Here is a 13,871-nt window from a genome sequence, read left to right as displayed (position 1 = left end):
CCTGGCCCGGGTGCCCAGCCCCAAGGCCTCGGGTGCCCGGCATCTCGCCCAGCCGCGCCTGGGCCACACCCCGGGTGGCCGACTACTTGGGCCCGGGTGCCCGGCCCCCTGCATGAGCCGGCCCAGCTCGCCCCGGGTTCTCGGGCTCTCACCCCGCGGGTGCCCGGCCACCTTCGCCGCCCGCCTGGGCCACTCCAGCCGGCCCCGGGTGCCCGGCCCCTCCAGCGCCTGCCTCCAGCGCCACCCGGGTGCCTGGGCTTTGGACCCCGGGTGCCCGGCCTCGACCGCCCAGCCCCTGCGTCTACCCCGGGTGCCCGGGCCTTGGACCACCGGGTGCCCAGACCCCTCCGAGAGTGTGTGCGTTTTCAGGGTCTTTTTGGACCTTTGTATCCCCCTCTCCCTCTATTTCGTCCCTAGACTATAAGTACCTCCCACCTAGCTCATTTAGGGGATAGCTAAGAATAGACACAAATCATAGAGCTTAGCTCATGTACCTCCCCTTGTGGGATTCCTCTTGAGAGAGAAGACTCCATTGGAGTACAAGACCTCCATTGGAGAAGATCCCTAGGGATTCAAGCCCCCCTTGAGGGAAGGATCTACCTAGATCATCAAGCCCTCATCTCCTTCATAGGATTTGGGATGAACTCTACCATGTATCTTGTTTCCCTTTGGTTGTTCATGTACCTTGTGGATCTTGTGTGTTTATTGGTCTAGTGGATGTGTGATTGGACTTGTTCTTGAGTGTTCCTCTTGTTTTCTCTCTTGTGTTCATCTTGTTCTTGGGGATTCCCCCTCCAATTCATGAAAGATCTTCACCTAGGGTTCCACCCTACAACACTAAGTCTCCTAGGATGTCAGCAACATAATTCAGGTTTCCAAACCTGATCTGGTGGATGGGGCATAACTATCGACCTACTCGAGGCGGCCGATCGAGTTGGCTCGAAGCACAAAACCACCGAACACAAAAACCTGTCCAGGAAGAAAATCTCCTTGGATGCAGCCTCACCATTAACGAAGAGGTGAGCCATTGATCCTTCCGTCGACGACTGAGTTCACTCTCAATGAAAGCACCAATGTCGGTGTCAAAACCAGTAGATCTCGGGTAGGGGGGCCCAAGTTGTGTGTCTGAGGATCAATAGTAACAATGGAGAAGGGACACAATGTTTACCCAGGTTTGAGCCCTCTTAATGGAGGTAAAACGCTACTCCTGCTTGATTATTTGAGGGTATAGGGGTTATAAGAGTTGATCTACCACGAGATCGATTCGGCTAACCCTATATAGCTAGCCTAGCAATGTTGTGATCCTGCCTCCGATCTGACCCTCCGGTTTATATAGACACCGGAGGGGCTTAGGGTTGTACAAGGTCGGTTTTACAGAAAGAAACAAGATATCCGAACACCTATACTTGCCATCCACATATACGGGAGTCCCCACCAGATACGAGAGATAATCTTTTGTCATGTATCTTGACGGCCCACCAGTCCGGCCCACATCAATAGGCCGGATGCCCGAGGACCCCCTAATCCAGGACTCCCACAAACGTATCTATAATATTTTATTGTTCCATGCTATATTATCTGTTTTGGATGTTTTATTTGCATTAATATGCTATTTTATATTATTTTTGGGACTAACCTATTAACCTAGATCCCAGTGCCAGTTTCTGTTTTTCCTTGTTTTTGAGCTTCTTAGAAAAGGAATATTGGACGGAGTCCAAACGTAATAAAACTTCACGATGATTTTTCTTGGACCAGAAGACACCCAGGAGACTTGGAGTGCAAGTCAGAAGAGCCATGAGGTAGCGACAAGGGTGGAGGGCGCGCTGCCCTACCTTGTGGGCCCCTCGGTGACCCCCTGACCAAGATCTTCCTCCTATATATTTGCAAATATCCCCAAACCACCAGAAGCATCCATGAAAACACTTTTCCACCGCCGCAATCTTCTGTTCCCGTGAGATCCCATGTTGGGTCCTTTTCCAGCATCCTGTCAAAGGGGGATTCGATCACGAAGGGCATCTACATCAACTCTATTGCCCTTCCGATGAAGCGTGAGTAGTCCACCACAGACCTACGGGTCCATAGCTAGTAGCTAGATGGCTTCTTCTCTCTCTATCCCTCTCTTTGATTCTCAATACCATGTTCTCCTTGATGTTCTTGGAGATCTATCCGATGTAATCTTCTTTTGCGGTGTGTTTGTCGAGATCCAATGAATTGTGGATCTATGATCAGCTTATCTATGAATATTATTTGGATCTCCTCTAAATTCTTATATGCATGATTTGGTATCTTTGTATTTCTCTTCGAATTATTGGTTTAGTTCGGACAACTAGATTGGTTTTTCTTGCAATGGGAGAGGTGCTTAGCTTTGGGTTCAATCTTGCGGTGTCCTCACCCAGTGAAAAAGTAGGGGTAGCGAGGCACGTATTGTATTGTTGCCATCGAGGATAAAAAGATGGGGTTTACATCATATTGCTTGAGTTTATTCCTCTACATCATGTCATCTTACTTAATGCGTTACTTTGCTCTTTATGAACTTAATACTCTAGATGCATGCAGGAGTCAGTAGATGTGCGGAGTAATAGTAGTGGATGCAGGCAGGAGTCGGTCTACTTGATATGGACGTGATGCCTATATTGCATAATCATTGCCTTGGATATCGTCATAACATTGCACTTTTCTATCAATTGCTCGATAGTAATTTGTACACCCACTATATTATTTGATTGCATGAGAGAAGCCTCTAGTGAAATCTATGGCCCCCGGGTCTATTTTCCATCACATTAGTTTCCGATCTACTATTTTGCAATCTTTTACTTTCAGATCTATAAACCAAAAAACCCAAAATATTTTATCTTTTATCTATCTCTATTAGATCTCACTTTTGCAAGTAACTGTGAAGGGATTGATAACCCGTTTATCGGGTTGGGTGCAAGTTGTTTGATTGTTTGTGCAGGTATTGGTGATTTGTGCATTCTTCTCCTATTGGAGTGATACCTTGGTTCTCAATCTGAGGGAAATACTTATCTCTACTTTGCCGCATCACCCTTTCCTCTTCAAGGGAAAAACCAACACAAGCTCAATAAGTAGCAGGAAGAATTTCTGGCGCCGTTGCCGGGGAGACCTATGCCAAGTAAAGACATACCAAGTACCCATAATAAAACTCTCATCTCTTGCATTACATTATTCGCCATTCGCCTCTCGTTTTCCTCTCCCCCACTTCTAAAACGATTTTCGAAAGATTCGCCCAGTTCTTTGCCCTTCTCCCGTTCGTCTTTTCAATTGCTTTTTGCTCGTTCGTTTGTTAGCTTGCTTTGATGGCTCAACCTAAGAACTTTGATCCTTACTACAAGAAGCTGGAAGAAATTGAAAATAATACTAGGAGCTTCATGTCCTTACAATTTGAGCATAATAGTTTCTTTAGGAACAAGCTCAAGGAGCAGAAAATTTTTATGGAATATATGAATAAAGAGGTCGATGATATGTCTAAAGAATTTTACGGTCTTAAATCTCAATTTGCTCACCTTGAAAAATTAGTTGGCCAAATTTCCGATAAACAAACCACTTTGGTAAAAGACGCTAAACCGGAGTGTGAAAATAATGATGAAGATCTTAAAGTGATTGATGTGACTCATATTGAATCTTTGTTTTCCAATATAAATCTTGATAAAGATGGGACTAGAGATGAGTCAACTTTAGTTAAAAGGCGTCCCAATGATTCGGAGTTTATAGATCGAGATGCAAAAATTGATAAAAGTGGGATTGGAGAGGTCAAGACTTTAAGTAGCAATGAAGCCACTCTTTTGAATTTCAAGGATTTTAATTATGATAATTGTTCTTTAATAGATTGTATTTCCTTGTTACAATCCATGTTGAATTCTCCTCATGCTTATAATTAAAATAAAGCTTTTACTAAACATATTATTGATGCCATGATGAAATCTTTTGAAGAAAAGCTTGAATTGTAAGTTTCTATCCCTAGAAAACTTTATGATGAGTGGGAACCTACTATTAAGATTAAGATTAAAGATTATGAGTGCCATGCTTTGTGTGATTTAGGTGCTAGCGTTTCCACGATTCCAAAAACTATATGTGATGTTCTAGGTTTCCGTGACTTTGATGATTGTTCTTTAAATTTGCATCTTGTGGATTCCACTATTAAGAAACCTATGGGAAGGATTGATAACCCACAAGTATAGGGGATCGCAACAATTTTCGAGGGTAGAGTATTCAACCCAAATTTATTGATTCGACACAAGGGGAGCCAAAGAATATTCTCAAGTATAAGCAGTTGAGTTGTCAATTCAACCACACCTGGATAACTTAGTATCTGCAGCAAAGTATTTAATAGCAAAGTTGTATGGATGTAACGGTAACAGTAGCAAAAGTAACAGTAGAAGTTTTGTAGTAATTGTAACAGTGGCAACGGTAAAGTAACTAAGCAAAGAGCAATATGTGAAAAGCTCGTAGGCATTGGATCAGTGTTGGATAATTATGTTGGATGCGATTCCTCATGTAATAGTTATAGCATAGGGTGACACAGAACTAGCTCCAGTTCATCAATGTAATGTAGGCATGTATTCCGAATATAGTCATATGTCCTGATGGAAAAGAACTTGCATGACATCTTTTGTCCTACCCTCCCGTGGCAGCGGGGTCCTATTGGAAACTAAGGGATATTAAGGCCTCCTTTTAATAGAGTACCAGACCAAAGCATTAACACTTAGTGAATACATGAACTCCTCAAACTACGGTCATCATCGGTAAGTATCCCGATTATTGTCACTTCGGGGTTAACGGATCATAACACATAATAGGTGACTATAGACTTGCAAGATAGGATCAGAACTCACATATATTCATGAAAGCATAATAGGTTTAGATCTGAAATCATGGCACTCGGGCCCTAGTGACAAGCATTAAGAATAGCAAAGTCATAGCAACATCAATCTCAGAACATAGTGGATACTAGGGATCAAACCCTAACAAAACTAACTCGATTACATGGTAAATCTCATCCAACCCATCACCGTCCAGCAAGCCTACGATGAAATTACTCACGCACGGCGGCGAGCATCATGAAATTGGTGATGGAGGATGGTTGGTGATGACGACGGCGACGAATCCCCCTCTCCGGAGCCCCGAACGGTCTCCAAATCAGCCCTCCCGAGAGAGTTTAGGGCTTGGCGGCGGCTCCGTATTGTAAAACGTGATGAATATTTCTCTCTGATATTTCTCTCTTCGAATGTGAATATATGGAGTTGGAGTTGAGGTCGGTGGAGCTTCAGGGGGCCCACGAGGCAGGGGGTGCGCCCTGGGGGGGCACCCCCACCCTCGTGGATAGGGTGTGGGCCCCTTGACGTTTATTCTTTCGCCAATATTTTTTATTAAATCCAAAAAGTTGCTCTGTGGATTTTCAGGACATTCCGAGAACTTCTATTTCTACACAAAAATAACACCATGGTAGTTCTGCTGAAAACAACGTCGGTCTGGGTTAGTTCCATTCGAATCATGCAAGTTAGAGTCCAAAACAAGGGCAAAAGTGTTTGTAAAAGTAGATACGACGGAGACGTATCAACTCCCCCAAGCTTAAGCCTTTGCTTGTCCTCAAGCAATTCAGCTGACAAACTGAAAGGTATAAAGAAAAACTTTTACAAACTCTGTTTGCGCTTGTTGTTGCAAATTTGTAAAGCCAGCATTCGGGTTTTCAGCAAAGATTATGAGCTAACCACATTCACAATAAAACTTAGGTCTCATGTTTACTCATATCAATGGCATAATCAACTAGCGAGCAATAATAATAAATCTCGGATGACAACACTTTATAAAAAAACAAGATGGTATCTCGCTAGCCCTTCCTGAGACCACAAAACATAAATGTAGAGCACCTCTGAAGATCAAGGACTGATTAAACATTGTAATTCATGGTAAAAGAGATCCAGTCATAGTCATACCCAATATAAATTAATAGTAATGCATGCAAATGACAGTGGTGTTCTCCAGCAGGTGCTTTTTAATAAGAGGGTGATGACTCAACATAAAAGTAAATGGATAGGCCCTTCGCAGAGGGAAGTAGGGATTTGTAGAGGTGCCAGAGCTCGATTTTGAAATAGAGATAAATAACATTTTGAGCGGTATACTTTCACTGTCAACATAACAACCAAGAGATCTTGGTATCTTCTATGCTACACGCATTATAGGCGATTCCCAAACAGAATGGTAAAGTTTATACTCCCCCACCACCAAGAAGCATCAATCCATGGTTTGCCCGAAACAACGGGTGCCTCCAACTAACAACAATCCTGGGGGAGTTTTGTTTGCAATTATTTTGATTTGATTTGAGCATGGGACTGGGCATCCCGGTGACTAGCTATTTTCTCGTGAATGAGGAGCGGAGTCCACTCCTCTTGAGAATAACCCGCCTAACATGGAAGATACAGACATCCCCAGTTGATACATGAGCTGTTTGAGCATAAAAACAGAATTTCATTTGATGGTTTGGAGTTTGGCACATACAAATTTACTTGGAACGACAGATAAATACTGCATATAGGAAGGTATGGTGGACTCATATGGAATAAATTTGGGGTTTATGGAGTTTGGATGCACAAGCAGTATTCCCGCTTAGTACAGGTGAAGGCTAGAAAGAGACTGGGAAGCGACCAACTAGAGAGCGACAACAGTCATGAACATGCATTAAAATTAATCAACACTGAGTGCAAGCATGAGTAGGATATAATCCACCATGAACATAAATATCGTGAAGGCTATGTTGATTTTTTTTCAACTACATGCATGAACATGTGCCAAGTCAAGTCACTCGAATCATTCAGAGGAGGATACCACCCTATCATACCACATCACAACCATTTTAATAGCATGTTGGCACACAAGGTAAACCATTATAAACTCCTAGCTAATTAAGCATGTCATAAGAAACTATAATCTCTAATTGTCATTGCAAACATGTTTATTCATAATAGGCTGAATCGGGAATGATGAACTAATCATATTTACAAAAACAAGAGAGGTCGAGTTCATACCAGCTTCTCTCATCTCAATCATTTCATCATATATCGTCATTATTGCCTTTCACTTGCACGACCGAACGGTGTGGATAATAATAATAGTGCACGTGCATTGGACTAAGCTGGAATCTGCAAGCATTAAATTCAAGGAAGAAGACAAGGTAATATGGGCTCTTAGTTAAATCAACAATAATGCATATAAGAGCCACTCAACATTTTCATTATGGTCTTCTCCTCTCGACCCCCAAAGAAAAGAAATAAAGCTATTTACACGGGAAAGCTCCCAACAAGCAAAAGAAGAACGAGAAATCTTTTTGGGTTTTCCTTTAATTAATACTACTATAGGCATGGAAAGTAAACTAGCTAAAAGCTATAACTAATTTTTTTGGTTTTTTAAAGGTTATTCAAACACACAAGAAGAAAACTAGAAAAAGAAAATAAACTAGCATGGATAGTACAATGAAAAAGTGTGAGCATGGACAGATAGAATGAGTGTGTGAACATGAATGTAATGTCTATGAGAAATACATACTCCCTCAAGCTTAGGCTTTTAGCCTAAGTTGGTCTATGCCCATGGATCATAACTACTCTCTCCGGTGTACTGAGGAGTGTCATCTGACTGCCACTAGCTGGCGATCTCCTCCAGATCCCACTGATAAAAGGACGGATGATAAGTGTCAAGTGGTGGTTCCGGCTCAGGCTCTGGAGCTGATGTCTGGCCCCGGTACGTGTAAATAGCCTCCGACAAGACAAGGTACGTGCCTACAGATAAGTCAAATAAAGAGGGTGCATGCAAGATAATAGTCTCACTGTGAGTTTTATGAAATCTCAAATTATACTTAAGCATCTTCTCATCATTTTTAACAATAAACACATGTGCTACCATACTCTTATAATCTAGAAAAGTAGGGGGCAGCAGCTTTTCCTCTTTCTCATAATGCCTAATAGGTATCCTGAAGTGTTTAGCAAGGCGTATAGCATAGATACCTCCAAAGATGGGGCCCTTTGTATGGTTCAGACTTAATCGTTTAGCAATAATAGCGCCCATACTAACAGTGTTATCACAAAATAAAGCATGGAACAAAATAATATATCAGGAACACTAAGGTTCCCACAGTTCCCGCGACCAATTAAGCATCTACTAGCAAATATTGCAAAGTAACGTAGAACAGGAAAGTTATGCTAGTAATTCTTGCATTGGAAACCTTCCTCGTTTCCCCTACAGTAATCATATCAATAAATCCATCCACATCTTTACGATGTGGTTCCTCTAGGCTGCCCTCGAAGGGTATCTTGCAAACCACACAAAATTCACATAGTGACATCTCCCTAGCCTCATCATACAAATGAAACTCTACTGAAGGAGGTGATTTCTTAGGATGGAAGTAAAAAATTTGCACAAAAACGTCGCTCTGTAATTCCTTGAACTTTTCAAAGGTCTCAGATTTGTGTTTCATTAAGTAGACATACCCATATGTACTTAAGTCATCAGTGAGGGTGACACTACTGCAGGATGCTGCTAACGCGACACTACGATTAGAGACCCTTCGAGAAACTGTGTGCGATGCAATAATCGCAAACGGTGGTGTTAGAGAACCATCAAAAATGTCCAAAACATTTGTGATGACCAATGCATCAAACATGGTTCAGATTTTAGTTGCGTGTGCGATGTAGTATTGGTGAGTAAGAGATATTGTTCGAGCTGGTCGTGGAGGAAGTCGGTGAGGCCCGCATCATTAGCCAAAGAACAAAAATCATCATGAATCCCATCTGCTCTCAACAAATCATCACAAGGCCATTCACACGGCCGAACTTCCGCGACGCGAGGGAGATTATACTTGGTCTTTTTATTCTCCTTACTTTGTTTCTCCTTTGAGCTTTGGCTAGAAGAGCCCCTCAAAAATCTCTTCATCATTTTCTGAAAATTTCTGAAATTTTTAGTAGCTCAAAATAAAAGTTAACCAAACAAAACAAAATTGATAGCAACTACTCCCACAAGTGCCTAGAGACTATATCATGCATTAGAACTACTTGGGACCAAGTAAATTTGACATGCAAGCTCAAGAACAGGGTCACCTAGGCAGCAAAATATTGCAATGAAAAAGCACTAGAACAAAAACTAATTGCACCATTGGAGGAGTCACATACCAAAGAACAATCCCCCGAAGCAGTTTTGTGAATGGAGCTTTGAGCAAGGAGATCGAAAATGGCAGCAAGATGAGCTAGAACTTGTGCTTGAGCTGGTTGGTGATTTTTTTTGGGAGGAAGAAGAAGAGTGTGGGTGCAGGAATAAGTGGAGGGGGCCCACCATGGGCCCATGAGGCAGGTGGGCGCGCCCTGGACCCTCGTGGCCAGGTGCCAAATATTCTCAAATATTCCAGAAAAAATCATACTAAATTTTCAGGGCATTTGGAGAACTTTTATTTTTGGGGTATTTTTTTATTGCATGGATAATACAGAAAACAGACAGAAAATGAAGGAAATATGCCCTAGAGGCAATAATAAAGTTATTATTTATTTCCTTATATCATGATAAATGTTTATTATTCATGCTAGAATTGTATTAACCGGAAACATAATACATGTGTGAATACATAGACAAACATAGTGTCACTAGTATGCCTCTACTTGACTAGCTCGTTGATCAAAGATGGTTATGTTTCCTGACCATAGACATGAGTTGTCATTTGATTAACGGGATCACATCATTCGGAGAATGATGTGATTGACTTGACCCATTCCATTAGCTTAGCACTTGATCGTTTAGTATGTTGCTATTGCTTTCTTCATGACTTATACATGTTCCTACAACTATGAGATTATGCAACTCCCATTTACCAGAGGAACACTTTGTGTGCTACCAAATGTCACAACGTAACTGGGTGATTATAAAGGAGCTCTACAGGTGTCTCCAAAGGTACATGTTGAGTTGGCGTATTTCGAGATTATGTTTTGTCACTCCGATTGTCGGAGAGGTATCTCTGGGCCCTCTCGGTAATGCACATCATTATAAGACTTGCAAGCAATGTAGCTATTGAGTTAGTTATGGAATGATGCATTACATAACGAGTAAAGAGATTTGCCGGTAACGAGATTGAACTAGGTATTGAGATACCAACGATCGAATCTCGGGCAAGTAACATACCGATGACAAAGGGAACAACGTATGTTCTTATGCGGTTTGACCGATAAAGATCTTCGTAGAATATGTAGGAGCCAATATGACCATCCAGGTTCCGCTATTGGTTATTGACCGGAGATGTGTCTCGGTCATGTCTACATAGTTCTCGAACCCGTAGGGTCCGCATGCTTAAAGTTAGATGACAGTTATATTATGAGTTCATGTGTTTTGATGTATCGAAGATAGTTTGGAGTCCCGTATGTGATCACGGACATGACGAGGAGTCTCGAAATGGTCGATACATGAAGATTGACATATTGGACGACTATATTCGGACACCGGAATGGTTTCGGGGGTTATCGGATATATACCGGAGTACCGAGGGGTTACCGGAACCCCCCGGAGGGTTAATGGGCCTCATGTGCCCAAAGTGGAGAAGAGGAGGGGCGGCCAGGGCATGCCGCGCGCCCCCTCCCCCTCTAGTCCGAATAGGAGGAGGGGGGCGGCGCCCCCCTTTCCTTCCTCCCCTCTCTCCCTTCCTTCCCCCTCTCCTACTTGGACAAGGAAAGGAGGGAGTCCTACTCCCGGTGGGAGTAGGACTCCTCCTGGCGCGCCCCCTCCTGGCTGGCTATACGGGGACAGGGGGGCACCTCTAGACACAACAACAATTAATCCTTGAGATCTATTAGCCGTGTGCGGTGCCCCTCCACTATATTCCACCTTGAGAATATCATAGCGGTGCTTAGGCGAAGCCCTGCGTTGGTAGAACATCATCATCATCACCACACTGTCGTGCTAACAGAACTCTCCCTTGACACTCGGCTGGATCGGAGTTCGAGGGACGTCATCGAGTTGAACGTGTGCAAAAACTCGGCGGTGCCGTGCTTTCGGTGCTTGATCGGTCGGGCCGTGAAGACGTACGACTACATCATCCGCGTTGTGCTAACGCTTCCGCTTTCGGTCTATGAGGGTTCGTGGACAACACTCTCCCCTCTCATTGCTATGCATCACCATGATCTTGTGTGTGCGTAGGAAATGTTTTGAAATTACTACGTTCCCCAACAGTGGCATTCGAGCCTGGTTTTGTGCGTAGATGTTATATGCACGAGTAGAACACAAGTGAGTTGTGTGCGATACAAGTCATACTGCTTACCAACATGTCATACTTTGGTTCGGCGGTATTGTTGGATGAAGCAGCCCGGACCGACATTACGCGTACGCTTACACGAGACTGGTTCTACCGACGTGCTTTGCACACAGGTGTCTGGCAGGTGTCAGTTTCTCCAACTTTAGTTGAACCGAGTGTGGCTACGCCCGGTCCTTGGGAAGGTTAAAATAGCACTAACTTGACGAACTATCGTTGTGGTTTTGATGCGTAGGTAAGAACGGTTCTTGCTCAGCCCGTAGCAGCCATGTAAAACTTGCAACAACAAAGTAGAGGACGTCTAACTTGTTTTTGCAGGGCATGTTGTGATGTGATATGGTCAAGACGTGATGCTATATTTTATTGTATGAGATGATCATGTTTTGTAACCAAGTTATTGGCAACTGGCAGGAGCCATATGGTTGTCGCTTGATTGTATGCAATGCAATCGCCCTGTAATTGCTTTACTTTATCACTAAGCGGTAGCGATAGTCATAGAAACAATAGGTGGCGAAACGACAACGATGCTACGATGAAGATCAAAGTGTCGCGCCGGTGACGATGGTGATCATGACGGTGCTTCGGAGATGGAGATCACAAGCACAAGATGATGATGGCCATTCATATCACTTATATTGATTGCATGTGATGTTTATCCTTTATGCATCTTATTTTGCTTTGATTGACGGTAGCATTATAAGATGATCTCTCACTAAATTTCAAGGTATAAGTGTTCTCCCTAAGTATGCACCATTGCGAAAGTTCTTCGTGCTGAGACACCACGTGATGATCGGGTGGGATAGGCTCTACGTTCAAATACAACGGGTGCAAAGCAGTTGCACACGCGGAATACTCAGGTTAAACTTGACGAGCCTAGCATATACAGATATGGCCTCAGAACACTGAGACCGAAAGGTTGAGCGTGAATCATATAGTAGATATGATCAACATAGTGATGTTCACCATTGAAAACTACTCCATCTCACGTGATGATCGGACATGGTTTAGTTGATTTGGATCACGTGATCACTTAGATGATTAGAGGGATGTCTATCTAAGTGGGAGTTCTTAAGTAATATGATTAATTGAACTTAAATTTATCATGAACTTAGTACCTGATAGTATTTTGCTTGTCTATGTTGGTTGTAGATATATGGCTCGTGTTGTTGTTCCATTGAATTTTAATGCGTTCCTTGTGAAAGCTAAGTTGAAAGATGATGGTAGCAATTACACGGACTGGGTCCGTAACTTGAGGATTATCCTCATTGATGCACAGAAGAATTACATCCTGGAAGCACCGCTGGGTGCCAGGCCTGCTGCAGATGCAACTGACGACGTGTAGAACGTCTGGCAGACCAAAGCTGATGACTACTCGATAGTTCAGTGTGCCATGCTTTACGGCTTAGAACCGGGACTTCAACGACGTTTTGAATGTCATGGAGCATATGAGATGTTCCAGGAGTTGAAGTTAATATTTCAAGAAAATGCCCAGATTGAGAGATATGAAGTCTCCAATAAGTTCTACAGCTGCAAGATGGAAGAGAATAGTTCTGTCAGTGAACATATACTCAAAATGTCTGGGTATAATAATCACTTGATTTAACTGGGAATTAATCTTCCTGATGATAGTGTCATTGACAGAATTCTTCAATCATTGCCACCAAGCTCCAAGAGATTTGTGATGAACTATAATATGCAAGGGATGGACAAGACTATTCCCGAGCTCTTCGCAATGCTAAAAGCTGCGGAGGTAGAAATCAAAAAGGAGCATCAAGTGTTGATGGTCAATAAGACCACCAGTTTCAAGAAAAAGGATAAAGGGAAGAAAAAGGGTAACTTCAAGAAGAACGGCAAACAAGTTGCTACTCAAGAGAAGAAACCCAATTCTAGACCTAAGCCTGAGACTGAGTGCTTCTACTGCAAGCAGACCGGTCACTGGAAGCGAAACTGCCCCAAATATTTGGCGGATAAGAAGGATGGCAAGGTGAACAAAGGTATATGTGATATACATGTTATTGATGTGTACCTTACTAATGCTCGCAGTAGCACCTGGGTATTTGATATTGGTTCTGTTGCTAATATTTGCAACTCGAAACAGGGACTACGGATTAAGCGAAGATTGGCTAAGGACGAGGTGACGATGCACGTGGGAAATGGTTTCAAAGTTGATGTTATCGCGGTCGGCACGCTACCTCTACATCTACCTTCGGGACTAGTTTTAGACCTAAATAATTGTTATTTGGTGCCAGCGTTAAGCATGAACATTATATCTGGATCTTGTTTGATGTGAGACGGTTATTCATTTAAATCAGAGAATAATGGTTGTTCTATTTATATGAGTAATATCTTTTATGGTCATGCACCCTTGAAGAGTGGTCAGTTTTTATTAAATCTCGATAGTAGTGATACACATATCCATAATGTTGAAGCCAAAAGATGCAGAGTTGATAATGATAGTGCAACTTATTTGTGGCACAGCCGTTTGGGTCATATTGGTGTAAAGCGCATGAAGAAAGTCCATACTGATGGACTTCTGGAATCACTTGATTATGAATCACTTGGTACTTGCCAACCGTGCCTC

The sequence above is a fragment of the Triticum aestivum genome, chromosome 5B, assembly GCF_018294505.1.
Source record: "Triticum aestivum cultivar Chinese Spring chromosome 5B, IWGSC CS RefSeq v2.1, whole genome shotgun sequence".
Taxonomy (NCBI): domain Eukaryota; kingdom Viridiplantae; phylum Streptophyta; class Magnoliopsida; order Poales; family Poaceae; genus Triticum; species Triticum aestivum.
The sequence above is the reverse complement of the archived record's forward strand: the minus strand, read 5'-3'. Positions refer to the sequence as shown.